At 43.9% G+C, this 27,952-nt stretch overlaps 1 protein-coding gene across 5 annotated transcripts in view; it reads left to right on the top strand.

Moving 5' to 3' along the window:
- Nucleotides 1–27,952, top strand: part of EHMT1 (euchromatic histone lysine methyltransferase 1) — a 153,184-nt gene that overhangs the window by 22,012 nt on the left and 103,220 nt on the right. The window contains exon 1 of one of the 5 annotated variants that reach the window (XM_058693372.1): nt 3,610–3,681. The exons of 3 other annotated variants lie outside the window; for them this stretch is intronic. The gene's annotated coding sequence lies outside the window, so the exon portion shown is untranslated. Of the gene's footprint in view, nt 1–3,609; nt 3,682–13,183; nt 13,206–27,952 lie in introns of those variants that run through there. One more of the 5 variants, XM_058693373.1, reaches the window with a different exon arrangement.

Genomic DNA, 27,952 nt, shown 5'->3' with positions numbered 1-27,952 from the left:
CTGACCTCCAGAACTGTGAAAAGATACTAAGTTTATTTTATTTTAAGCCACCCGGTTTGTGGTACTTTGTGACGGCAACCCTGGGAAACTTATACACTGGGCAAAGTGTACAAGGCAGCCTATTATGTCTTATGCTTCACACAATTCTACAGTTATCTCAGTTGAAGATAACCATTTGAGGAACTGCCGGAATGTTTGCCACAGTGACTGCACAGTTTTGTATACCCATCAGAGGGTTCTAATTTCTTTACAGCAGCATCAACACTTGCTATGGTCTTTTTTTTTTTTTAATAGGTTTATTTATTTATTTTGAGACACACACACACACACACACACACACACACACACACACACACAGCAGGGGAGGGGCAGAGACAGAGAATCCCAAGCAGGCTCCACGCTGTCAATGCAGAGCCCAATGCAGGACTCTATCCCACAAACTCTGAGATCATGACCTGAGCCAAAAGAGTTGGATGATCAACTGACTGAGCCACCCAGGCACCCCCTTTGAAACATTTTAAATTAATTTTTGTATGTAAATTAGTTTTGTATGACCCATTTTACATTAAATTAATTTTGTAGGCAGAGGTTAAAATACGTTGTTTTGCATGTGGATATCCAGTTGTCCCAGCACCATTTGTTGAAAAGACTGTTTTTTTCACCATTGAATGGTCTTGGTATCATTGTCGAAAATTGATTAACCGTAGATTTATGGGTTTATTCCTAGACTCTTCAATTCTGTTACCAGTGATCACATGTCTGTCTTTATGCTAGTACCACACTCCTATTTATTGTAGCTTTGTAGTAAGTTTTGTAATGAGGATGTGTGAGTTCTCCAACTTTGTTCTTTTTCAAGATTATTTTGGCTCTTTTGGGACTCTTAAAGTTCCCATGTGAATTTTAAGGTCCCCTGTCACTTTCTACAAAGAAGTCGTCTGAGATTCTGATAAGGATTGTGCTGAGGTTTCTTTTCAATATAGTGATCTCTGTTTAGTATACAAGATATATAAAGAACTTATAAAACTCAACACCCCAAAAAAGCAAATAATCCAATTAAAAATGGGCAGAAGACATGAATAGAGATTTTTCCAAAGAAGATATACAGATGGCCAACAGACACATGAAAAGATGCTCAGGGTGCCTGGCTGGCTTAGTCTGTAGAGCATGTACCTCTTGATCTCAGGGTTGTGAGTTTGAGCTCACATTGGGTGTAGAGATTACTTAAACTTAAAAAAAAAATGCCTGACATCACTCATCATCTGGGAAACACAAATCAAAACTACAATGAGATATCACCTCATACCTGTCAGAATGGCTAAACTCAACAACACAAGAAACAACAGGTGTTGGCAAGGATGTGGACAAAGGGGAACCCTCATGTACTGTTGGTAGGAACACAAACAGGTGCAGCCACTCTGGGAACAGTATGGAGGTTCCTCAAAAAGTTAAAAATAGAACCACCCTACAATCTAGCAATTGCACTACTAGATATTTACCCAAAGAATACAAAAATACTAAGTCACAGGGAGACATTCACCCCAATGTTTGTAACATTATCTGTGATAGCCAAACTATGGAAACAGCCCAACTGTCCATCGACTGGTGAATAGCTAAAGAAGATGTGGTGTATATGTATGCAATGGAATATTACTCATCCATAAAAAAGAATGAAATCTTATCATTTGCAGTGACATGGATGGAGCTCGAGTGTATTATGCTAAATGAAATAAGAGAAAGACAAATACCATATGATTTCACTCATGTGGAATTTAAGAAACAAAGCAGATGAGCAAAGGGGCAAAAAAGAGAAGCAAACCAAGAAACAGACTCTTAACTATAGAGTACAAAGTGATGGTTATCAGAGGGGATGTGGGAGGGGGATGGGTTAAATAGATGATGAGAATTTAAGGAATGCACTTGTGATGAGCACTGAGTGATATATGGAAGTGTTGAATCACTATATTTCACACCAGAATCTAACATTATACTGTATATTAACTAACTGAAATTAAAACAAAAACTAAAATATATATCTCCAGTGATCCCTGGGTGGAGTCATATGTATACCTGATGCCAAGAAACGTGAGCAAATGTTTCTTGACATCCAAATTGAATTGCAGACTGACAGACATTATTGGGTCCTAATGGCAGTGGCCAGATTGAATGGTGTGGACAGGGAGGCAGCACAGACTGGAAGACTTGTGTGAAGGCTGGGCCTACCCATGGCCAAAAACGTGTTACTGGATGGACAGACACTGGGAGATGTCTTTGTACTTGGAAGGTGTAGGCAGTGTGCATGTGAGGCAGAGTCCACAGGGTGGTCAGAGTCCGGGCTGGGTGGTGGGGTGTGTCTGAGCTGGATGGTGGTGATGATGGTTCATACGAGGCGGGGGTGGGGGTTGGGGGCAGAGGCAGGTATCAAGGATCCTTGGTTTGAGGAGAAGCAGCAGGAAGGAACCCATTGTTGATTTAGAACACCTTGCTGGCAGCCTAGCCCATGGGGGCTGGTCACAAAGACCAAAAGCTGTTTTAAAATTTTTTTTTTTTCAACGTTTTTTATTTATTTTTGGGACAGAGAGAGACAGAGCATGAACGGGGGAGGGGCAGAGAGAGAGGGAGACACAGAATCAGAAGCAGGCTTCAGGCTCCAAGCCATCAGCCCAGAGCCTGACGCGGGGCTCGAACTCACGGACCGCGAGATCATGACCTGGCTGAAGTCGGACGCTTAACCGACTGCGCCACCCAGGCGCCCCCAAAAGCTGTTTTGATGCACAGGCCCAGGCACCTTATCTTTGGGACTTTAGCTGAAGAGACGATAGTGCTTTGCATGTATTAGGTGCTCACTGAATACCCTTGAACAGTGAATGAATTCATAGTAATGATCACTTATGAAGACATTGTTTTTCAAAGTAAAGAGGAATTGAAAAATCACAGATGATTAGTGATAGAAAAATGCTTAAATACTTATATGTCAACTTGAAATATTATGCTACTATTAATGGGATAATTGTGAAGACTATGGAGATACGGAATGTTTAAGGGAAAATGATTGGTGTGACTCATGATCATGTAAAATGTGTACATCTGAAGAGAAACTGGAAGGAAATGAAAATTTTGAGTTAAGGTAGTGATATTTATTTTAAAATTTCCTTTTACGAATACCTTCCTGATAAAGACTATTGCCTGTGATTGCCTTGGAGCTGGGCTGGGCCCGAGTATGGGCTAGAACTACAACCAGGAGGGCAGAGGGTTGTGGACGGGTCCTGCTGGTCTCTAGTTGTTGTGTACATGTGGTCTGCACCTCTGTCTGCTCAGTCATCACCTGCAGATTGGGTGTCTGTCCCGTGCCACGTCTAGGCATGTGGCAGTGAGCCAGACGGACAGGAGCTTGTATCCCAGCAGAGGACACAGATGTGGGAAGAGCAAATGAGGAGGGATGTGGGAAGACAGGCATTGCAGTCTTGAGGAGTCAGCGAGGAAGCCAGTGTCACTGCAGTGGTGTTAAGTGGATAACCTCTGGGGGAGATGGAAGGTTCTGACTTAAGTTTGAACAGGGCCATTCTTGTTGCATGTTGGGAATCAGCTGAGGGGCCAGCGTGTGAGCGGATGACATGAAGAGCTGCTGTGTGGTCAGCTGATGGAGACGTGGCTTGGGGAGACAGAAAGAAGGTCAGATTCAGGGTAAGTTTTAAAGATGGAACACTCAGTGTGCCTGGGTGGCATGGTCAGTTAAGCGTCCAACTCTTGATCTCAGCCCGGGTCTTGATCTCAGGATCACGAGTTCTGGCCCCAGGTTGGGCTCCATGTTGGGTGTGGAGCCTACTTTAAAATAAATAAATAAATAAAATAAAGCTGGGACATTCAAGATTGGCAAGTGAGAAGTTGAGGGTAATGTCTTGAGAAATGGTCAGATCCTGGAAATATGTTGAAGGGTAAGCCAAAAGGATTTGCTGATGGATTGGGTGTAGTTTGTGACATGAAAGAGAGAAAACCAGATTTTGAGGTCTTGGGCTTGAGCTCTGGCAGTGGTGGTAGAGTGAGATGGGGTGTTCCAAGGAGAGTAGATTTGCGGGGGGTGGATCATAAGCTTGGTGTTAGATACGTTAACGTACATTCAGGTGGAGATGTTTAGGTAGAAGGAGGTCTGAGCTGGAAATACAGATGTGGAAGTCTCAATACTGTAGAGAGGAAATTTTTTTTTTTTTTTTTTTTTTTTTTTTTTTTGGGACAGAGAGAGACAGAGCATGAACGGGGGAGGGGCAGAGAGAGAGGGAGACACAGAATCGGAAACAGGCTCCAGGTTCCGAGCTGTCAGCACAGAACCCACAGAGCCCGACGCGGGGCTCGAACTCACGGACCGCGAGATCGTGACCTGGCTGAAGTCGGCCGCTTAACCGACTGCGCCACCCAGGCGCCCCTGTAGAGAGGAAATTAAACCAAGAGATGGCATTAGTCACCAGGGAGGGAGTCTCTAGTAGGCCTTCTCAGCCTCACTTATCGTATGGACAATGTGGCCCTGGCCATTCTTTATTGTAGGGCTGACCTGTGCAGTAGAGAGGGTCTAACAGCCTCCCTGGCTTCGACGCACTAGATGCCAGTCACTCCTCCTGACACCGTCATGACAGTGAAGAATATCTGGGGGTGGGGGATGTGGTGGCGCAAATTGCCCCTGGTTGAGAACTGCCTATTTAGAGAGAATATAGCTGGAATCTGACCACTTCTATGAATTTGATGTCAGTCACACGCTCAGTCTCTAGACCATTGCAGGATTCTGGTTACTTACTCTTGCTTGTATGATTCATTTTCTGCCAGGAATCCAGAGGGGCCTTAAACAAAAATACCATAAACAAAAATACCAGTCTCGGATTACTCCCCTCCCTCCCTTAAAGCCACTCTGTTATTGTAAAGTGTAGACCCTGCTTGTCAAAGGCCTTGGACCAGCCTGCCTCCCACTCACCAGGCTCCTCCCTGTCTGGTCTGAGCCCTTGCTATCCTTGTGCTTAGAATGTTCTTGTGTCTAAAGTACCTGCCCTGTGTTTTTCTGTTCCTTTACCTTGGTTTTTTATCTGAAGTTATCTTTTGTTTTTTTCATTTTTTAAAATTTAATTTACATCCAGGGTAGGTAGCATATAGTGCAATAATGATTTCAGGAGTAGATTCCTTAATGCCCCTTGTCCATTTAGCCCATCCCCCCCTCCCACAACCCCTCCAGCAACCCTCTGTTTGTGTTCTATATTTAAGAGTCTCTTAGGTTTTGTCCCCCCCCCCCTTTTATATTATTCTTGCTTCCCTTCCCTTATATTCATCTGTTCTGTGTCTTAAAGTCCTCATATGAGTGAAGTCACATAATATTTGTCTTTCTCTGACTGACTCATGTCAGAGAAATGATGGCTTCCTGATGGCTTCCTGTCTTATGTTAAGGTCTTTCATCCATTTTGAGTTTATTTTTGTGTCTGGTGTGAGAAAGTGGTCCAGGTTCATTTTTCTGCATGTTGCTGTCCAGTTTTCCCAGCACCACTTGTTGATCTGAGTGTCTGTTGTTGTGCCAGTACCATACTGTCTTGATGATTACAACTTTGTAATACGTCTTGAAGTCCAGGATTGTGATGCCTCCAGCTTCGGTTTTCATTTTCCAAGATTGCTTGGCTATTGGGGTCTTTTCTGGTTCCATACAAATTTTAGAATTGTTTGTTCTAGCTCTGTGAAGAATGCTGGTGTTATTTTTTGATAGGGATTGCACTGAATATGTAGATAGCTTTGGGTAGTATCGACATTTTAACAGTGTTCTTCCAATCCAGGAGCATGGAATATTTTTCCTTTTTTGTGTGTGTCCTCTTGCATTTCTTTCATAAGCTTTCTATAGTTTTCAGTGTATAGATTTTTCACCTCTTTGGTTATGGTTATTCCTAGGTCTTTTATGGTTTTGGTGCAGTTTTTCATATATTTTTTTCAGGGGTTCGATGTCCTGCCCTGTCTGTCCCCTTCGCTTAAGAATGTGCACTTGAGGGGCGCCTGGGTGGCGCAGTCGGTTAAGCGTCCGACTTCAGCCAGGTCACAATCTCGCGGTCCGTGAGTTCGAGCCCCGCGTCAGGCTCTGGGCTGATGGCTCGGAGCCTGGAGCCTGTTTCCGATTCTGTGTCTCCCTCTCTCTCTGCCCCTCCCCCGTTCATGCTCTGTCTCTCTCTGTCCCAAAAATAAATAAAAAAATGTTGAAAAAAAAAAAAAAAAAAAAAAGAATGTGCACTTGAGGGCACCACATCATGTGTCTCTCTGTGCACTGTGGCTTCAGTGCTTGTCCTTGTAGATTATTGTGCACCTTTATGCGCCAGTGTAGGTGTCCATTATGAATGTTACATATGAACGTTGGTGGCCAGTACATGTATTTTAAGTAGCTTTTTTCCATAGTGCTTACTGTTTTCCACAGATTGTTTCCATTTACTTTTCTTCTGCCCAGTCCAAGATAGATATCATTCCTAACTGTGCTTTTCAGTACTTAGAAATTTTAATGTCACATTATTTTCTTAAAAATTGAGGCCTAAGAGGGGTGCCTGGGTGGCTCAGTCGGTTGAGTGTCTGACTTCGGCTCAGGTCATGATCTTGTGGTCTGTGAGTTTGAGCCCCGCATCAGGCTCTGTGCTGACAGCTCAGAGCCTGGAGCCTGCTTCCGATTCTGTGCCTCCCTCTCTCTCTGCCCCTCCCCTGCTCGTGCTCTGTCTTTCTCTCTGTCAAAAATAAATAAAATTTAAAAAATTAAAAAAAAATTGGGGCCTAAAAATGTGTTCTTATTTTTATTTTTTAAATTTTATTTATTTTTGAGAAAAAGAGAGAGTGCAAGTGGAGGAGAGGCATAGAGAAGGGTCAGAGGATCCTAAGTGGGCTGTTTGCTGACAGCCTCATGTGGGGTTCAAACTCAAAAACTGTGAGATCATGACCTGAGTCAAAGTCAGACACTTAACCGACTGAGCCACCCAGGCACCCCCTTAGTTTAGTTTTTGATGTTGAATTCCTTATTTCTTCTGGAGTTGGCTTTTTTCTTGTATTTAAAAAAAGATTTTAAAAAAATGTCAGTTGGGATTCCGTGTCCTCTTTTTTCATGTCCTGCATCATTTCTTCCTAGCTTCAGGTATTGAACAGGTCTTCCTTTCTCCATGAAACTGATGGCCCATAACTCAGAATTCACATGTGTGTGAATTTCTTTCTGGATTTATGCCTTTGGCCAGCTTGCCAGCAGCAGTATGCTGCTTAGTTATCTTGTTTCATCATACATCCTGGAAATTAGTAGGGCAGGTCACTCCTCCATGCTTCCTTCAAAAGCATTCTGGATAATTTTGACCCTTTATTCTTTAATATAAACTTTAGAATCCTCAAACTTCATGAAAAATGTTATTGGGATATTAATTGGAATTGCATTGAATCTGTAGATCAATTTGATGAGAATGGACATCTTCCCAATATTGTGTCTTCCTATTTGTGAATATAGTATGTCTCTCTATTCATTTAGGTTTAAAAAAAATTTTTTTTTTAATGTTTATTTTTGAGATAGGGGGTATGAGGGGCAGAAAGAGGAAGACAGAGGACCCACAGCGGGTTTGGTGCTGACAGCAGAGAGCCTGATGCAGGGTTTGAACTCACGAACCATGAGATCATGACATGAGCCAAAATCGGGTGCTTCACCAGCTGAGCCACCCAGACATCCCTATTCATTCAGTTTTTTAATAAAAAGTTTCAGTGAAATTATATTTTTCCTAAACCGATGATTCTCTGATGCCATCATTAAATGATGTTCTCTCTGTTATTACCATGTCTAATTGTTCACTGGTGGTACATAGCAAGGCAGCTGAATATTTAACCTTACATACAGTCACCTTCCTAAGCTCTGCTGTTATTCCTAGTCATTTATAGGTCATGTGATCTGCAAGTACTAACAGTCTTATTTCTTCCTTTCTGATACTCATACTGCAAATTTCTTGTCTAATTGTACCAGTTAGTGTTGAATGGAGGCAATGCTGGTGGTTGCCCTTGTTCTTGGTTTCGTTTATTTATTTATTTATTCATTTTTTAAAGTTTATTTATTTATTTAGAGAGAGAGTGTGTAGGGGAGGGGCAGAAAGAGTGAATCCTAAGCAGGCTCTGTGCTGTTAGCATAGAGCCTGATTCAGGGCTTGAGCTCAGAAACCGTGAGATTATGACCTGACCTGAAATCACGAGTCAGATGTTTAACCAACTGAGCCACCCAAGCACCCGTTGTTTATTTGTATTATTATTCCTTTTTTTTAAATTTTAAGTTTGTTGGTTTGTTTGTTTATTGAGAGAGAGAGAGAGAGAGAGAGAGAGAGAATGAGAGCAGGAGGGGCAGAGAGAGAGAGAGAAGGAGAGAGAGAATCCTAAGCAGGCGTCACACTGCCAACACAGAGCCTGGTGTGGGGCTTGAACTCATCAGTCCAATTCTGGATTTTGTAGGAAACGCATTTACAATGTCTTTTGGGGTTCCTTGGCCCAATTCCACGTGGGGAGGGCCATTCCCCACATATAGTACCAAGCAGTTCTCTGATACCAGCAGGGTGTACAGTGTCCATGAATTCAACTCATTTCTGACATTACTTGGAGAAAGTATCTGGTTCCACAGGTTAAGTGTTGAGTCCTACAAGACTGCTCCTTCTCCCATTTAAGATGCCAGTCACAAATCCAGGTGGTTGCCTCTGCTACTGACTGACTGGCTACAGATTGGAGGTTCCATTGACCTTCTCCTTAGGTTTGATTAATTTGCGAGAATGGCTCACAGAACTCAAGAGACTCATCTTACTAGATTCCTGGTTTATTATAAAGAGATATAACTCAGGAATAGCCCAGTGAAAGAGATGCCCAGGGCCAGGTGTGTGGAAGGGCAGGTACTTACATGCCCTCACCAGGTGTGCTGCCTTTCCTGAAAATCTCCACGTGTTTACCAATCTGGAGGTTCTCTGAACCCTGCCCTTTAGGGTTTTTATGGAGGCTTTATTACTTAGCTGTTTATTAAACTCATTGGCCATTGGTGGGCAATTGATTCAGCCTCCAGCCCCTCTGACCTCCCCAGAGGTCTGGTTGGGACTGGAAGTCCTACCCCTCTAATCCTGTGGTTGGCAGGATTCATGGGCAAGCAGTTCCCATCCTTTAGGGCTTTCCCAAAGTCATCTCATTAACATAAAAAAAGACACCTGCATCACTTTCTATGCTTGGGAAATTGCAGAAGTTTTGGGGACTTGAGCCAGAAATGAGGAAGAAGACCAAATACATATTTCCTGTAATAAATTGCAATATCACAGCATGATGTTTACTTTATTAGTTTTTTAATACTCTTTATCAGAATAAGGAAATTTGTGTTCCTAATTTACTGAGTTTTTAAAATCATACTTGGATATTGAATTTTACCAACATTAAAAAAAAATCTGTTAAATTGGTAGATTACATTTATGAATTTTATAAAGTTAAATCACACTTGTATACCTGGGATACACCCAGTAATGCCTGGTAGTGTTTTCTATGCTTTTGGATTCAAGTTGCTGATGTATTCCTTAGAAGTTTTCATTTATAATAGAAATTACCAGTTATTTTATTGTCTCTTTCCATCTCTTGGATTCATTTTCCTGTTCATTTATACCTTCTTTAGATGGATTTGTTGTTAAGCCCTTGACAAAGGTATTGGTGACCTTTTTCCATGAAGCTGCAGTCCACAGGTTCTGTTTGGATAGTTATTTTGGGTATGAAGAGGTAGGGGTGATGGCCTGGGGAGACCATGTGGCTGGTTGGGCAGAGATTCTCGTCAAGATCCTGGTTTTGCTGTGACTAGTGGGGCAATGGGTGCTTAGTACATGGTTAAAGAACTGAGTAGGTGGAGAAGCAGGGCCCAGTGGGGCCAGCACACTGTGCAAGGCTGGGTGCATCAGAATTCTTAGCACACTGGTGGCCCAAAGAAAAGAAGAATAAATAGTAAGGAAAGGTGCATGTTGCAGGGTAACTTTTTGCATCCTTTCTGCTCTTAATCTTCCTTACAAAGGTCACGTGCTATTAATAATTTCTTATAATTCCTTCCCAAAAGATTTTTGTGCACATGCCAGCATCTCTGTTCTTACAGGGATCTCACAGACACACTCTTCTGTACCTTAACTTGTGTTTGTCTCCATGGTTTTCCCCCAGTAGCTCATCAGCTTTTTCTTACACTTTTCAAGAGCTTTTAAGTATTTCCTTGTGAGCCTCTAACAATTTCTGTATCTAGTTGGTGGATATTTATTTATTCATTTTACTATATTTTTAAAAAATTTATTATTTTGAGAGAGAGAAAGAGAGAGCAAGAGCAAGTAGGGGAGGGGCAGAGAGAAAGGGAAAGAGAGAAATCCTAGGCAGGCTCCATGCTAACAGTGCAGAGCCTAATGAGGGGCTCAAACCCACAAACTGCAAGATCATGACCTGAGCTGAAACCAAGAGTCGGACGCTTAACCAACTGAGCCACCCATGCACCCCAGGTTGGTGGATATTTTAGATGGTCTAATCTAGAAAGAAGGCTGAGTGGATGTCCTTGTTAGGTATGATGTGGAGTCCTTTTGCGAGGGTATCTTAGGGTAAACTAAAAAATAACCCTTGCCTTGCCAAGGGTTACGTATGTGTTAACATTTTATAAATGTTGCCAAGCTGCCCCCAATGCGGTTTCATTAATTTTATTATCTCAACAGTATATGAGAATTGCCTGTTTATCCCTACTCTCATATTGTCAGGGTTTAAGATTTTTTGCCCATCTGATAGGTGAAAATGGTATCTTCGTTGTTTTAAATGCATTTTCTTAGTAATGAGCGAATAGTTGTATCTGTTTTCATTACCTGTGCTTTTATGTTTCTTTAATCAGCCTGACTTTTCTTTCCTTTGTAAGTCTGAGGAGTGGGAACTCAGGGTGGGGTCGGATTGTTGTCTGTTCTTCGTGAGCTGTCGGTAGATTTGTACAGGACCGTGGCTCCATCGATAATGTGTGTTCTACAGCTGAACTTCCAGTCTGTGTCTGAGTTTGGTGTCTTTGTCGTTTGCTCTTGGCTGAATGGAATCCAGGTACTTCAAGAAGAATGACCTTCATTTTTCTGGCTGAACTTTGACTTGACCCCCCTCCCTATGATGGTTCTGGGGTTCAGCCACAGCCCGCAGGCCCCAGCATCCAACCGAAAATACAGCATGGTGGGTAGGGAGTTTACAGAAGAGCATTTATATAGGAAGGTTAGTATTATTTTTTTCATATAACCTCAAAAATAGGAAATAATATTTGTGGTTTTATTTTGAAGTTTGCTTGAAACACTACTTTTAAAATATTGCCTCTTTTAAAAAAGGGGCTTCAAATATTTCGTTTTGTGTTAAGAGCCACAACTCGGACTTGATTGGAGGGGCGGCACAGCTGTGGAAGGGTCGCTTCTCCTAAAGAGGAAATTCCATAGTGGAGGATGGGGGACATGTGGGCGGAGACCCGCTGCTCTCACACTTGACTGGGGCCCTGAGACCGCCCCCCTCCAAGGTGTTCTTGCGCTGGGAGGACAGGAGCACTTGGAGGAGGGGTCTGATGTACATGGCAAGCTTTTGGTTTGCTTCCCTGTGATTCAGTCACTGGGTTCTTGGCTCTAAAGGTCATCTGTAAGGTGAGTTCCTTATGACAGGGCTGGTAAGAGGACTCTTGTTCCCTTAGACTTGACCTCAGGTTCCTATCCTAGGTTTCTGTTAGTATTTTTTTATACAAAGCTGATCCCAAGAGACCCTAAGAGTGATTTTTCTTTTGGCGGTGGTAGGGATGAGCTGTTTTGATGGTTTCTTTAAAAAGACCTTTCCCCATTTTTAGGGTGAAGACGATAAACGTAGAATGGTTTCCTCCTGAGAAAACTCTGCTCATTTAAAATGTTCGTTGTAACCATCTGAGGGGGTTCAGGTGCACTGTGGGCCTGTACCTCTGGACTGCTCCCTGCCTTGAGCTCCCTCCATTTCAGGAGGTGCTTACAGATGGTGGAAAAGGGCAGTGGAGCTGCTGTGATTCCCCTGCAGTGGCCGCAGCCAACAACTGCACTAGTGCAGGAGGGAAAAAATGGATAGAGGTGCAGGCAAGGAACGTGGCGTTTAATATTTTTCCTCTCTTGTTTAACCCCTTTCTTCACGAAGGTGCTCCTAGGCTGGGGGCAGGGCCTAGGAGGTAGGGTGTTGGTGGGGTCACCTCCTTGTCCCACCCCCGCCCCACCCCACCCCACCCCCTACAGAATAACCCTGTCGTGATGTCCTGTCACCAGATGTGTGTGCTTTCTTGGGAGTGGGGGTGGGTGATCCCTCCAAAGCTCTGATTATTGAAAACTATGTAAGGCCTGTTAGTTAAGCTGATGATAAACCAGTATTTTTTCTCTTGCTTCAACGTTTACAGAGAAAGTACTGGAAGCTTTTGCTGACTAATGGTGTTGCCTCGTTTTTTCCTTCCCTGCCCCATGGTGGCCTCAGTGGTGATGGGGAGCAAGGAGGGCATGAGTGAGAGAGTGTGGGGGCCGGGGACCAGCCAGGCTGTGTGTGGAGGATCTGGCCATGTTATTTTGCAGTTGGCTCATTTTCCATGCAGGCTGAGGAGAAAGAAGTCCGTCAGCTCCGGGCTTGAGACTGGCACTGACCACTCCCCAAGAGTGCCCCTTGGAAGGCGGTGCCTTGCCTAATGGGATCTGCTTGAGCACGTGTTCAGGTTGCAGGATGGCCCTGTCTGCCTTGGTGAGTGGGGGACTCCATTTTCCTTGGAACGACAGAAATGAGGTCGTGGAGAGATGCCGAGACCCAAGGCAGCAGAGCTTCCACAAGGGCTTTCTCAGCTGTTCCGTAGAAAAGCAAGACAGTGGATAAGCACGTGCTAGACACATCTTGGGGGGAGCGACCTGGTGAGGGGCTGTGGTTTTACTTATTGGAAATCGCAGGATTGGAGCAGATTGGTACATAGGCTGCCTGTTCTAGAACTGTATTCTTGGAACAAAAGGGTGGGGGAGGGTAGGCTACTCTCCTAGATCTGAGGAAACTCCAGCTCAGCCAGCGGAATGAGGAAGAGGGAACAATAGGGACGGCTCCTTTGTGCCTGCCCTTGAACGCGGGGCCACTGTGAATCCAGGCCCTGCACCCGCTGGCCCGCTGGGAAATGGCGCTGCTGTGGGTGGTGGTTCTGAGAGGAACCATTTAACCAGGTATGCAGATGCGTGTTGAACACCTGTGATGGAAATTTCATTGGTGGTTCATGTTAGCAGCATAGCCCATAATGGAGCGTTTGTTTTCTTATTTTCTGAGTGGAAAGTGTGCTTTTAGAGGAACTTTTCCCCAGGCCATGTTGAGGTCGCACCCTGTGCAAGGGCAGGTTCTGGCCTCCCCTCCCTTTCTTCTCCTTCTCCTCTTCCCTCCCTCCCCCTTCCCCACCCCTCTCAGATGAAGGGTCCTTCTGTGCGAAGGGTGGGCTGGAGACCAGGGTGGGCTGGAGACCGTTGGCAGGTGAAGCCTGCAGGTGCAAGGTGGGGGCAGAGCCTAGGCACGTGGGGAAAGCAGGCGGTTGGTGGGGGAGGCCTCTCTTAGGTAGACATTTGCTTTTCATTTTAAGAGAATTTTAGAGATGGGGAGTGTTTTTAAATGTTAGAAGATTTTTATCTTCTTGAAGCAGCACAAATCATCTGAGGACCGTGGTATTAAGAGAAAACAGCATAACCAAAGTGAAACATTCAAGTGAGGTAAAAAGTTTTGGTGGCCTTTTAAAATAAAAAAATACAGTCAGTCAAGCATTTTGTCATGTCTTTAGAGAACTAGTCGAGGAAGGATACGCTTCTGTACTGTTCATCACAGTGGCCTGGACTTTTTGGCATTTGAAACTGTGTTGGAGTTCATGCTGTGTAGGGCGCGTGCTGCTTGGTGGGCTTCACGGAATCCAGCAAAGAGCCCATCCAAACTAGCTCACCTTCAGGGTAAGCCTCTCTGTAGAATTGTAACAGAGGCTATGAGGGACTTCTTCGAGGTCCATTTCCTCTAACGCATTTCTGTTTCACAGACTTTCTTTGGAAAAGAAAAGTGAGCAAATGTTGCGAAGGAGAGCTCACAGCTGCTTCTTAGATTTTTTTTTTCTTTTTTCTTTTTATTTATTTTTTATTTTTTAATATATGAAATTACTGTCAAATTGGTTTCCATACAACACCCAGTGCTCATCCCAAAAAGCTTCTTAGATTTTTGAAGAGCACGTTCTTTTCTGCCTGGGGCAGGAAGTGGGGCCCTTGGAACTGTGCGAAACTGTGTGCAGGAGGAGGAGGAGGAGGAGGACGACGACCACCAAAGGAAGAAGTGGTGCTGGCTGTTCACCCCTGGGAGCCTGACCAACATGAGACTTCAGGCTCTTTCTAGGAGAGGAATACCCCCATTCACCGCCCGCCCGCCCCCCCCCCCCCCCCGTCCACTTTCCACCCACTCACGCCCCCCACCCCCCATCCACTCTCCCACTCACTCTTCTCCCCACTCCTCCATCCCCCCCCACTCCCCATCCATTCCAGCAGCCAACTCCCCCATTTATTCATCCATCAGATACTCATTACCTATTATATACCAGAATGACTAGTCTGGAAACTTGGGTATGTCCATGAATAGAGCACAAAAAAATCCAGGACATTTTCATGATCCCCAAAAGAAACCTTATACCATCAGTAGTCACTCACATTTTCTCCTCCCCTTAACCCCTGGCAGTTAGTTAGGCATCTGTGTTCTGTCTCTGTAGATTTGTGTATTCTGTCTCTGTTAGATTTGTGTATTCTGGACTTCTAGACTTTTCATATAAATGGAATCATACAGTATGTGATCTTCTGTGCACCCATACTTGGAGAGTTTCTTTAATTAATTTTTTTTTTTTTTTTTTGGAGAGGTTAAATAATGGATTACTAAGGGTTTCCTATCTATAGTGATTTTGTTAGTACTTGTATACTTTACAGATGATCATCAACTTTTAAAAATGTTTATTACTTTCAAGGTAGAGCATGAGTGGGGGAAGGCAGAGAGAGAGAGAGGCAGGGACAGAGCATCTGAAACCGGTTCTGTGGGACAGCAGAAACTCCAGTGTGGGTCTTTAACTCACAAACCGTGAGATCATGACCTGAGCCGAAGTCAGATACAACTGACTGCGCCATCCAGGCGCCCCAAGATGAATGTCAATTAAAAAAACTTTCATAGTAAGTTTAGGAAAGAAATGGAAATATACCAGTTGTTTACTTAGTTATTCTGAATTGCTGGATTGACTGTGATTTTTGTTATGTTAAAAAATTTTTTTTAATGAGCATATATTAGTTCTATGGTAAACAAATTAACAGCAACCCTTATTTATCTGCGTTTCAATTCATGTGATTAATGCTCATTAGTTTTTTTTTAAATTACAGTAAAAACCTGAAGGGAAGATGACCCCAGGTGGAGGTGATAACTCTGAAAACAGAGCTAATAAAACAGCTGCATCATATACTTGTAATCAGTATGAAGTAAGGGTACCAGCCCTGCAGTGCTTGGGGCCAGGCCGCACCCCTCCCACACTTGGCTGCGCTTGGTCCTTTCCCTACCCCCTTGTCCTTTTCTTACCATCTCCATCCCATGCTCTGTCCTTTGTCCCTCCCATCAACAAAGCTCCATTAGCGCGTGCTGCATACCAGACACAGTAGCAGGTCCCCAAGACCCTTCCAGACCTGTAAGGTCAGACTGTCTGTACTAACACCAGGGAGGACATCGTTGGCTTTTCCCACCCCGGTCTGTCAGGAGGCTAGAGGGCACACTTCTAGAGGCTGGCTACATGATGCAGGGCATGTGAGCCTTAAGCTAGAAGAGATATTTGCAGACTTGTAAAAAAATGACACATACACTCTCTCTTCTTCTTCTTTTTTTTAAGTAGGCTTCATGCCCATCTTGGGTCCCACCGCGGGGCCCTTGGGGCCCAACGCAGGGCTTGACCTCATCACCCTGAGATCAAGACATGAGCTGAGATCAAGAGTCATATGCTTAACTGACTGAGCCTCTCCTCTCTCTCTTTTGAAAAGTAGTTACTTTTTATAAAAATATATTATGTTAGCATGCAATGTGTTATTATTTTTAAAGGAAGGGACAGTGATTTTAAGATTTTCTCTATTTTGGGGGCGCCTGGGTGGCGCAGTCGGTTAAGCGTCCGACTTCAGCCAGGTCACGATCTTGCGGTCCGTGAGTTCGAGCCCCGCGTCAGGCTCTGGGCTGATGGCTCGGAGCCTGGAGCCTGTTTCCGATTCTGTGTCTCCCTCTCTCTCTGCCCCTCCCCCGTTCATGCTCTGTCTCTCTCTGTCCCAAAAATAAATAAAAAACGTTGAAAAAAAAAAAAAAAAAAAAAGATTTTCTCTATTTTGGTTTGTAAATATCAATAGCCGTGATCCATAGGATCAAAATCTCTTTGGGATGCTTAGTACTCTCTAGAGTATAACATGGTCCTGGGACTGGAATGCTTGAGAACTACTGTTTTATTGTACACTGAAGGGCTTGGTAGCCCAGCAATGGAAAAAAAAATTCTCCGACAAAATTCCTGTTTCTCAGGGGCGCCTGGGTGGCGCAGTCGGTTAAGCGTCCGACTTCAGCCAGGTCACGATCTCGCGGTCCGTGAGTTCGAGCCCCGCGTCGGGCTCTGGGCTGATGGCTCGGAGCCTGGAGCCTGTTTCCGATTCTGTGTCTCCCTCTCTCTCTGCCCCTCCCCCGTTCATGCTCTGTCTCTCTCTGTCCCAAAAATAAATAAAAAACGTTGAAAAAAAAATATTAAAAAAAAAAAATTCCTGTTTCTCATAGAGCGTGCATTCTGATGGGCGATAAATTCCACCTTTTTTTGGTCATATGCTTCCAAACATTCAACTCTTGGTTTACTTTCTTTATCATGCTCAGTCTTTTTGACAAAATAGGGATTTTGAATGAAATTCAGCTATAAATGTGTTTGTTTTCCCATGTTATTTCAATCCTGTTACAGAGCAGTATTGTAGAAAGATTTTTTTTTAATCACCAATATGATTAGGAATGTGGTCTTTTTCCAAGAATCTTTCTGATTAGAAGGGAAATTTATTAATATTTATTTCTGTGGCTTTCTTCCCATAGCCTGCACTTATTCTTTTAACCACCAGATGGTGCCTTTGTTCTAATAAAGCTAGAATGCTAACTCCATTGGGGATTTTCTAAACATTTTTACAGGGACGGTGTGTCGCAAAGGCACATCTTCCTTTCAGGCTAGTACAGTTCCGCTTTGTAGAATGATGTCCTTGAGAGTATAAGAAGTCATCTGTTGTGTATGTGCTCATACTGGGGTATTCTTTGGTGACCAGTAGATACCCACTGTACCTTCCTGGGTTTGTGGTCTCCCACCTCTGTCTTCTGCTACTTTTATGTTCCTGATATTTCAGCTAGGATTGTTGCTTGAGTTACTCTTCCGATCTGAAAAGAGGAATAGGCTTCTCCTTTTTCTTGGTATATAAACTCTGTCCAGTCTTATTTTTACCTCCTGCATTCTTCAGAAGAGAAGGTTGCCCTCAGAGGGGAGGTGCCCTGTGTAAGGTGCACTGTAATTGTGGGAGGGCTGGAGCCAGTGTTGAGCTCTGGCTCTGAGGATATGCCCAGAAGTCGTGGTCAGTTACTGCTGGCCGGTGCTCTGACTGTGCCACATGGCCTCACAGTGCTGAGAAGTGGAATGCCCGACTAAAAATTAAACTGGGTGGCTGTTTCCGTAGGAGCTAAGGGCTGATGAGCTTCAGAACCTGGAAGAGGTGCAGGTCCTGCCTTCGGGGAGTCTGTGTTAGAAATTGCCAGAATTTTTTCAGTGTATTAAAAACTTTTTCCTCACATCAAAAAATTTGAAGGCTGTTGTCATGGTAGTAATTGTGGAAAGTATGTACTAATTGAGAGAACAGAAAGTAACAAAATTACGGTCAATCTAGTAATGCTACCTACATGAAAAAATAGCTTGTATATGTGGTAATGTACTATTTGCTTGGCCCACGGCCAATCCTGGGAGGGCCTGCAAATTTGTGGGTCGTTCCTGGTAACTCCATTGTTCTTAGGAGCCTGCAGTTGAAGCCGGTGATCTAGGGCAGACCAGTGTTTTGCCCTGGAATAAAGCACACAGTCTGACTCACCCAGAGGGCTGAGGTGGGTGGTGACCAGTTACAGCTGCTCTGTCCCCTCTCTCTGATGTATAATGAGAGGAAATGGGTGATAGAGAGGTGCCGGGGACTGCAAGGGAGAATTTCTAAAACACAAAGATATGGGCCTTAGTCCTGGAGCACAAAGAGCACAGAGGGACAACAGCACCTGCCATTTGGTAGATAGACACTTAATGAAAGCTGTACACCTGTAACCTGAATAAACCCCAGGGCTTCATCAGGACTGGTCTCCATGCGACCATACTTTTAAGAAGCAAATTCTAGGGGCCAACAGAAGTTAAACAGGATTTACTGACATCTATCAAGGAATGTTAAAACTTACTATTTTATTTTTTTTATTTAAGAGAGAGAGGATCCTTGGGGAAGGGGCAGAGGGAGAGAGAGAATCCCCAGCAGATTCTATGCTCAGTGTGGAGCCCAGTGTGGGGCTTGATCCCGCAACTCTGGGATCATGACCTGAGCCAATATCAAGAGTCGGTCGCTCAACCATACCAGTCCCCTGGGTGTCCTGTACCAAGGGATGTTAAGATGATAGACATTAAAGCCCATAGTGGGTTCTCCAGCTCCCCTCACTTCTTCCAGCGCTCCACACTGTGGTCCGTCCAGCTCATTTCAACCCAGCACATGTCCTCGAACACTTGGCTTTCAACTCTGGAGCTTTCCTTTTGTGCTCTTTATTCTTGTGTCCAGTCTTGAAGTGCATGTCCAGATGCACTTGGGGGTGTGCTGTGCGTTACTTTGTGCAGTCTTCCTGCCATCACATGACTTGTCTCTTGATGTCAGAGGCCTGCATTGTATACTTAATCATCATTTTTATTTATTTAAAAAAAAATTTTTTTTTAAACGTTTATTTATTTTTGAGACAGAGAGAGACAGAGCATGAACAGGGGAGGGTCAGAGAGAGGGAGACACAGAATCTGAAACAGGCTCCAGGCTCCGAGCTGTCAGCACAGAGCCCGATGCGGGGCTTGAACTCACGGACTGCGAGATTGTGACCTGAGCCGAAGTCACCCAGGCGCCCCATAAAGAACACACTTTAAACGATGATTAAGGAGCGCCTGGGTGGCTCAGTCGGTTGAGCGACTGACTTCGGCTCAGGTCATGATCTCACGGTTTGTGAGTTGGAGCCCCGAGTCGGGCTCTGTGCTGACAGCTCGGAGCCTGGAGCCTGCTTCTGATTCTGTGTCTCCCTCTCTCTCTGCCCCTCCCCCGCTCATGCTCTGTCTCTGTCTCAGAAATAAATAAAAATATTAAAAAAAAAATGTGTTCTTCAGAAAGTCCGGGAATATGTGTTACGTGCCAGGTACTCTGCTAGATGCTGGGTTGCAAAGATGATTAAATCCGAGCCCATGCTGCTCAGGGGCCCCTTCCTGCTGAGATAGAGGTGCTTAGGGAGTCTCAGTGCAGCATGGGATCAGCCGGATGAACCCTGGGGGCTTTGCCCGGCTGAGTGGCAGAGTTTTATCTTGGAGGATGAAAGCTGGGGGGTGGACCAAGGCAGTGACGGAGACTCAAGGGCTCTGTTCAAGCCACCCTCAGTAGCTTGATGCGTCAGCACTTCCATATGTTTGGCAGGCTCTTTTGGTGCCTAAAAATTGTTGGGCTGGGTTAGGGGTTAGCAAACTTCCTGGAAAGGGCCAGGTGTGCAGGCCACACCTGGCTTTTAATGCATATTCTTTTTTATATTTATAACTAAAAAAATATAGTTTTTAGTTTGTGGGAAGTACGGAAATAGGCTTGGGCTCGATTTGGCCAGTGGACCCCTGGCCTAGAGTGCCAAAGCACCTCTGTGCTGTGCTGGGAGGTGCGAGCCAGAGCCCATGAGAGGTGGGAAACACTGGGTGTTTTCAGATTGTGGTGAGGTCACAACTCTAGAAAGATAATTCTAACTGCAGAATAGATGTACTAAGTGGGAAAGGACAGAGATTGAAGGCAGAAAAATGAGTAGACCATTTTCTTTTTATTGGTGACTTTCGGGATGATGTGATTTACAGTAAGAAGGTGGTGGTGGGATCTGGTGGAAAATGTAGGAAGCACACAGCATGGTGAGTGCATGAAGAGGGGAGCTTCACTGGAGACGTGCACGGTTAGTATCCGTGATGCTTGTAATAGCTAAGCAGTCGGCTGTAGCCATGTGATACACCATTGCATGTCTTGCATATGATGTTATAGAGAGAGACCTCTATCATCAGGTTCAATGACAGAATGGATTAAAAATAAGTATATTATTTTGTTAATGTAAAAAGCTGTAAGTGATACACTAAGGTGTTTACTGTTGGCGGTAGGCTTAGGGGTAACTGTTACCTTTTCTTACTTGTGTTAGACACCCCCTCCGCCTGCTGTCACTGCCCTGCATTGGCTAGAGCCCCCAGTGCCTTGTGCAGATCATGAAAGAATTTTGTCAGATTTTAAAAATTTTATTATTTTATTATTTTTAAAATTTTTATTTAATTTATTTTTTGAATTTGCATCTAAGTTAGTTAGCATATAGTGCAACAGTGATTTCAGGAGTAGATTCCTTAATGTCCCTTGTCCATTTAGCCCATCCCCCCCCCCCCCCACAACCCCTCCAGTAATCCTCTGTTTGTTCTGTTTAAGAGTCTCTTACGTTTTGTCCCCCTCCCTGTTTTTATATTATTTTTGCTTCCCTTCCCTTAATGTTCATCTGTTTTGTATCTTAAAGTCCTCATGTGAGTAAAATCCTATGATATTTGTCTTTCTCTAATTTCGCTCAGCATAATACCCTCTACTTTCATCCATGTAGTTGAGAATGGCAAGATTTCATTCTTTTTGATTGCCTTGTACTACTCCATTGTGTATGCATATCACATCTTTATCCATTCATCTGTTGATGGACATTTGGGCTCTTTCCATACTTTGGCTATTGTTGATAGTGCTGCTGTAAACATGGGGGTGCACGTGCCCCTTTGAAACAGTATACCTGTATCCCTTGGATAAATGCCTAGTAGTGCAATTGCTGGGTCGTAGGGTAGTTCTATTTTTAGTTTTTTGAGGAACCTCCAGACTGTTTTCCAGAGTGGCTGCACCAGCTTGCGTTGCCACCAACAATGCAAAAGAGATCCTCTTTCTCTGCATCCTCGCCAACATCTGTTGTTGCCTGAGTTGTTAATGTGAGCCATTCTGACAGGTGTGAGGTGGTATCTCCTTGTGGTTTTGATGTGTATTTCCCTGATGATGAGTGATGTCGAGCATTTTTTCATGTCTGTTCGCCATCTTTGGAGAAGTGTCTATGCATGTCTTTTGCCCATTTCTTCACTGGATTATTTGTTTTTTGGGTGTTGAGTTTGATAAGTTCTTTATAGATTTTGGATGCTAACCCTTTACCTGATACGTCATTTACAAATATCTTCTCTCATTCCATCGGTTGCCTTTTAGTTTTGCTGATTGTTTCCTTCGCTGTGCAGAAGCTTTTTATTTTGATGAGGTCCCAGTGGTTCATTTTTGCTTTTGTTTCCCTTGCCTTTGGAAACGTGTTGAGTAAGAAGTTGCTGCAGCTGAGGTCAGAGAGGCTTTTGCCTGCTTTCTCCTCAAGGACTTTGATGGCTTCCTGTCTTATGTTAAGGTCTTTCATCCATTTTGAGTTTATTTTTGTGTCTGGTGTAAGAAAGTGGTCCAGGTTCCTTTTTCTGCATGTTGCTGTCCAGTTTTCCCAGCACCACTTGCTGAGGAGACTGTCTTTATTCCATTGGATATTTGTTCCTGCTTTGTCAAAGATTAGTTGGCCATATGTTTCTGGGTCCGTTTCTGGGTTCTCTATTCTGTTCCATCGATCTGAGTGTCTGTTGTTGTGCCAGTACCATACTGTCTTGATGATTACAGCTTTGTAATACAGCTTGAAGTCAGTGTCAGATTTTTTTTTTTTTCATCTGTTGAGATGATCGTTATGGGTTTTTTGTGTTTTGGTTTTTTTTTTTTTTAATCATTGTGGTTTTTGTCCTATATTCTGTTAATAATTGTTGCATTGATTTTCAGATGTTAAACCAACCTTGCATTCTTTTTTTTTGTAATTAAAAAAAAAATTTTTTTTTAACGTTTATTATTTGAGAAAGAGACAGAGAGCAAGCAGGGGAGGGGCAGAGAGAGAGGGAGACACAGAATTGAAAGCAGGCTCCAGGCTCTGAGCTGCCAGCACAGAGCCCGACGCAGGGCTCAAACCCACAGACTGCGAGATCATGACCTGAGTTGAAGTTGGCCACCCAACCGACTGAGCCACCCAGCTGCCCCCCAACCTTGTGTTCTTGGGGTAGATCTCACATGGTCATGGATGTGTAATTATGTTTACATGTTGCTGGGTTCATTTCCTGTTTTGTTAAGGGTTATTGCATCCTTGTGAGAAGATTGGTCTGTGTTTTTAGATTGCATCCTTGTGAGAAGACTGGTCTGCGTTTTTAGGAAATCTATGGCATACTTGCTTGCTGTGTGATCTCGCTGCTATGGGGGAGCTAGGGAACTCCTCCCCTTCTCCAGCCCTTGGTCACATTCAGGGCCAAGCATCTGCCTGTATGTGCATCTGTTGGCCACTTGGGAATGCCTGTTTCACTTTTTTGCCTGTTACTTTGTTGGTGGTCTCTGTCTTTACAAAATTGATTTGGAGTTACTATTTATCTGTTCCTTCTTGGGTTAAGAGTATATTAAAGGTACTAAGCCCATACACTGCATATATTTTTTTGAATACACATACACACGTGCGAGTGGGAGAGGGGCAGAGAGAGAGGGAGAGAGAGAATCCCAAGCAGGCTCTGCAATGTCAATACAGAGCCCTAAATGGGGCTCAATCCCATGAACTATGAGATCATGACCTGAGCTGAAATAAAGAGTTGGTTGCTTAACCGACTGATCCATCCAGGACCAGCCCCCCCCCCCCCTTTTTTTTCCAGGCTTTTAGAGTTATTTCTTTATTTTGTCACATAAGTGCTTAAAATATTTTGGTAGTTAAATCTGTAAAGCTTTTCTTTTGTGATTCCTGGTCGTGGAGTTAGTTAGGCTTAGAATCAGGGGTTCCTCACTTCAGGGTCACCAAGGATTTCTCCTAGTGCTTGTACAGTTGTGCTGCACTATATGTTATCCCTGCACCCATTGATTCATGTTTGTGATGGCCTTTCTCCCATGGCCAGCCGGTGGCCTCAGTGACCATTTTGTTAATTATCCCCTCTTCTACTGATTTGAAATGCCCTCACCTTGTACTATGTTCTTATTTGTATATGTGACTGTTTCTAGTCTCTTTTACACATATTTAAGGAAAACTGTAAGAATTTTCATAGGCAGTGATAGATTTTCTTTCACAGAGTCATGCCATGACTAATGAATATAATTATGCTACTTGTGGAGGTTGTTGTTGCTTATGCTGTTAGAAACCTCAAGCTGATCGCCTTTTACATATATAGATGTATCAGAAGAAATAGTCCATTAAGAAAGGTCAAAACTGCACTGTTCACATTCAGCATGAAATGCCACTGTTTTTAATTAGTACTATTTTGCCATTACAAGATTATTGTTGAGGCACCTGCGTGGCTCAGTCGGTTAAGTGTCCAACTTCAGCTTAGGTCATGATCTCATGGTTTGTGAGTTCAAGCCCGCGTCAGGGTCTATGCTGACAGCTCAGAGCCTGGAGCCTGCTTCAGATTCTGTGTCTCCCTCTCTCTCTGCCCCTCCTGCACTCATGCTGTGTCTCTCTCAAAAATAAATAAACAATAAAAAATGTTAAAAAAAAAAGATTATTGTTCATCAGGTTTTCTTAGCAGCCATGGTCGGTGATAATTAGAAGCTAGCATGGCGACTTAACAGAGAGCCCTCAGTCTGAGGGACACACGGAATTCAGTCTTTTCAGTCACAGACACACTATGGTTTCATTGTTTCTGCCATATGTGTAACTAGCACTGTAGTATGCAGGGGTCCAACTGAAATCCTCAGAACTGTACTCATCCTTAAGCTCCAGGATTTTGCTAAAATTTTGTAGTATCTATATTGCACATCTTACAAATTCTTTGTCCAAAAATTATTTGTCTTCTGTCTGACTTAATATATTATGGATATGAAACAGCACAAAGTACTTCTGCTTACATTCCTCCATTATTGGTGGCAGTAAAAATGTTGACTTTTCCTCCAGAAATTCAGGATCGTCCACTACCCCCAGTATTTCCTAATTTCCAAGTTGTAGCCCCAGTGTCCCTGGGAAGCCTCTGTGTCACCCCTCAAGATTCAGCCTCGAAGCAAGTGGATCCACTGTGTTGGAGGCACTCATTCTGTTTTTCCCTATAAGATTTTGACCAACCAGGTCTGACTTTCGTCCTGACCCCATGACCACTAAGGCATGTGGATAGTGAGACATTTTGCTCATCCAAGTTTGGGGCATGAGAGTGAGCCCTGGGATTGGTGTGTGTTTATGCTAACCCCTGTTTTAATGCTGCAGGAAGCTGTTGAAACAGTAAAAATCATTTTCCTTTACAGTAGTCACTGGGCTTGGGATTTATTAAATGCTTTAAAATCTTTGTTTTAATTTTTTTTTTTAATTTGAGAGAGAGAGAGAGACAGAGAGAGAGAGAGAGAAGGAGAGTGGAGGAGGGGCAGAAAAAGAGGGGGACAGAGGATCTGAAGTGGGCTCTGCGTTGACAGCAGACAGCCTGATGTGGGGCTTGAACTCACAAACCGTGAGATCATGACCTGAGCTGAAATTGGATGCTTAACCGACTGAGCCACCCAGAAGCCCTTAAATACTTTAAAATCTTAAAAAGTTAAAAATTTCAAGTGAACTGGTTTTTTCTAATACCAGCTTTTTTTGTGTTTTGTGAGGAAATAATGGTTTATTTTGTTCTTGATTGAAAATTTGTGTCTAAGGAGTCATGATATTTTTCTCTATTTAGAAATTTGCTTTTATCCATTTCTAGTTAGTTTGTGGTGGCAGATGTCTTCCTACCACCCAGTTTTAGCTCCCTGGGGGGCTTTGCCGGTCACGGGCTGTGCTCCTTAATAACTAGGTGGCATGCAAGGGAAACTTCAGGGCCTCCATTTGCGTCAGTGGAGAAAGAGATGGAACCAGGTAGCAGAAATCAACTTCGATGAGCTTCAACAAAAGAAGGGGATGCTGGGTGCCTGGGTGGCTTAGTTGGTCAAGTGTCCAATTTGATTTCAGCCCAGGTCATGATCTCATGATTTGTGGGTTCGAGCCCCCATTGGGCTCTGTGCTGACAGTGTGGAGCCTGCTTAGGATTCTCTCTCTCTCTCTCTCTCTCTCTCTCTCTCTCTCTCTCTCTCTCCCCCTCCCCTGTTTGTGCGCTCTCTCTCTCTCTCTCAAAAATAAATAAAAGCATTACAAAAATTTAAAAAAGGGGGGGTGCATTGCCTCACATAACCAGGAACTTGGAGGGGAGGTTAGGGTGTCCTTGTGCTGAGAACCCTGCAAGCCACCTTTATGGGGATGCTCCGTTGAGGTCTCCAGATCCCATGGCTGGAGGGGGAGTTGTAGTCCAAAGGATGGCTACCCTACATGGTTGATCCCCCCCCTCCCCCCCCCGACTAGTGCACTGGCAGTTTAATTTAGTTCATGGTGCTAACAGAAGTAACAGTCACCGTGAAGGCAGACCCTCTCCTCACCCTCACCTCTGAGTTCTTGTTTTCCCGTGCTGTTTTTCTTCTCTCAGTTTTACCACTTCATACAGTTCTAGTGATGAGCATAAACACCGGAATCATGCTTCCTTCCCATAGGGCCCCTCTTGATGTGGACTAGTGAGCTCATTGTTGACAGGCATTCCTATTGCACAAACTTTATTTATTTACTTATTTGTTTTGAGAGAGAGAGAGAAGGTGCAAGTGAGCGAGGGGCGGCGAAGGGGGTGGGAAAGAGAGAATCCCATGAGGGGCAGAGAGAGAGAGAGAAGGAGAGAGAAGCAGAGCTTTCCTGGAGCAAGACTTGAACTCACGAACTGTGAGATCATGACCTGAGCCGAAGTCAGATGTTTAACTGACTGAGCCACCCAGGCGCCCCTTAGAGACTTTATTAAAGAGAGGTCAGGAAAGCTGCTACTGTGGGCCACAAGTGGGAACATAGAACATTCTGCAATAATTTGAATTGTTGTCAAAATAGCATGTATGGAGAAGAGACAGTCCCTATAGGAAGAGCCTGATGTTCCTTTCATGTGCAGGTACAGTAAGGCCATATAGCTGTGCGCGAGCATGCATATGGAGCTCCAGGGTAGAAGGGATGTTGTGGCTAATGGCACACTACATAGGTGACTTGTTGGTAGTGTGACCTATTCTGTTAGAGTTTGGACTTCAGAAAAACAGTTGTTCATGTAAATCAGAGTTGTGTAGTGCTTGGTGGCATTACCATAGCTGCTGGTAGGAGAGTTAGCTGGCTTGGAAAACAGCGGAGGTTCGTGTGCCTTTGTGCTTCTGTCACTTAGGGTGTTAGGAATCAACTCGGTAGCTCCTTAGTTGGTCTACAAACAGTAACATTCAGTGATGTGAGCCTTGAGGTTGGCTGGCAGGAAGGGCTTCTGATCACTTCACTGCTTCATGTCTTCTCTGACTTGGCTCTGTTGGCAGCTCCTTAGGTGTGTAGACCCTGCCTGCTAAGACCTGTTCTGTGTCTGGGACAGACAGGGCCATGCAGCCAGGCCTCACATTGCTGGTTTCTTGGTAAAGTGGGGTTGGGCCAGGGGAAAGGTTCCTTTCTCTTACAGTTGAGATTGAACCCTAGATTTACCACAAACAGACATGAGAAGGATAGGGAGTTGTTTTCCAAAATGTTTTTAGTGTTTGAGTCTTAAGAAGGAAAAAAACACCCCCTCTGTTTAAGAGCCCCGCTGAGACATTTAGCACATCATTTGTGTAAGGGAAAGTATAGCTTTAATTTCTAGCTCTGTCCCTTTTCTTTTCTTTTCTTTTCTTTTCTTTTCTTTTCTTTTCTTTTGTCCTTTCTTTTACGGCATTCTTGGAGAAATTTATGGGGAACTACATGCAAAGGAGTGTATTAAGTGAAGGTGTTCACTTCAAGGCTGTTTACGATGCTGAGATGTCATAGATGCCCTGTGTGTCTCTTAGTTGGGTCCTGTGTGCGGGGAGAGCTCAGTGCATGCTAAGGATCTGCTGCTGCAGCCTGTGCTGTGACGGCATGAATTCATTTGCTCCCAGTAGTTAAGGGAAAAATTGACTACCCGTTTATGTAGTCTGTATTAGTTGTACCTTCATGAGTGTATTTGCACAGAAAAATGTTTGGAAAGTTATATGCAAATGTTACAGTATATGCTTTGTAGTTTTCACCTAACTCCCCCAATTCATTTCCTTTACTTAAATTAAAAATGTAAAATCGTGCAATAATGTAGGAATTTTCCTTTTGAAGATCAAATCCTGTTCAGGCAGGATCTGCCCTATGTGTCCCTGTGTGTCCCTTTCTTACTCGACAGTGTCCCCACAGTTTCTACGATGATTTGATACACATCCCTTCAGATTTCTCTCTTATGGAGTTTTATGCAGATGTATTCGAGCCCACCAAAACCGTGTAGTCAGTCTTTGTAGGTGTTGTGTTTTCTCTGTCTATAGAACTGCTTTTCTTCTTCTTTTGAAATACTTTCAAACTTAATGTAAGGAAAGTTGCAAGTATGATAAAAGAGATTTTTTTTCATGAGCCATTTGAGATTAGGTTGCCCGCCAGATGCCCTACCACTCCGACAGCCGTAATCCAGCTATCCACATCAGATTGATATATCTCTTTTAAACAGTGTAGTTTATGACGTCATGCTTTCAACACT

Source organism: Neofelis nebulosa, chromosome 12 (genome assembly GCF_028018385.1).
Source record: "Neofelis nebulosa isolate mNeoNeb1 chromosome 12, mNeoNeb1.pri, whole genome shotgun sequence".
Classification (NCBI taxonomy): Eukaryota; Metazoa; Chordata; class Mammalia; order Carnivora; family Felidae; genus Neofelis; species Neofelis nebulosa.
This window is presented reverse-complemented; position numbering and strand designations above follow the sequence as displayed.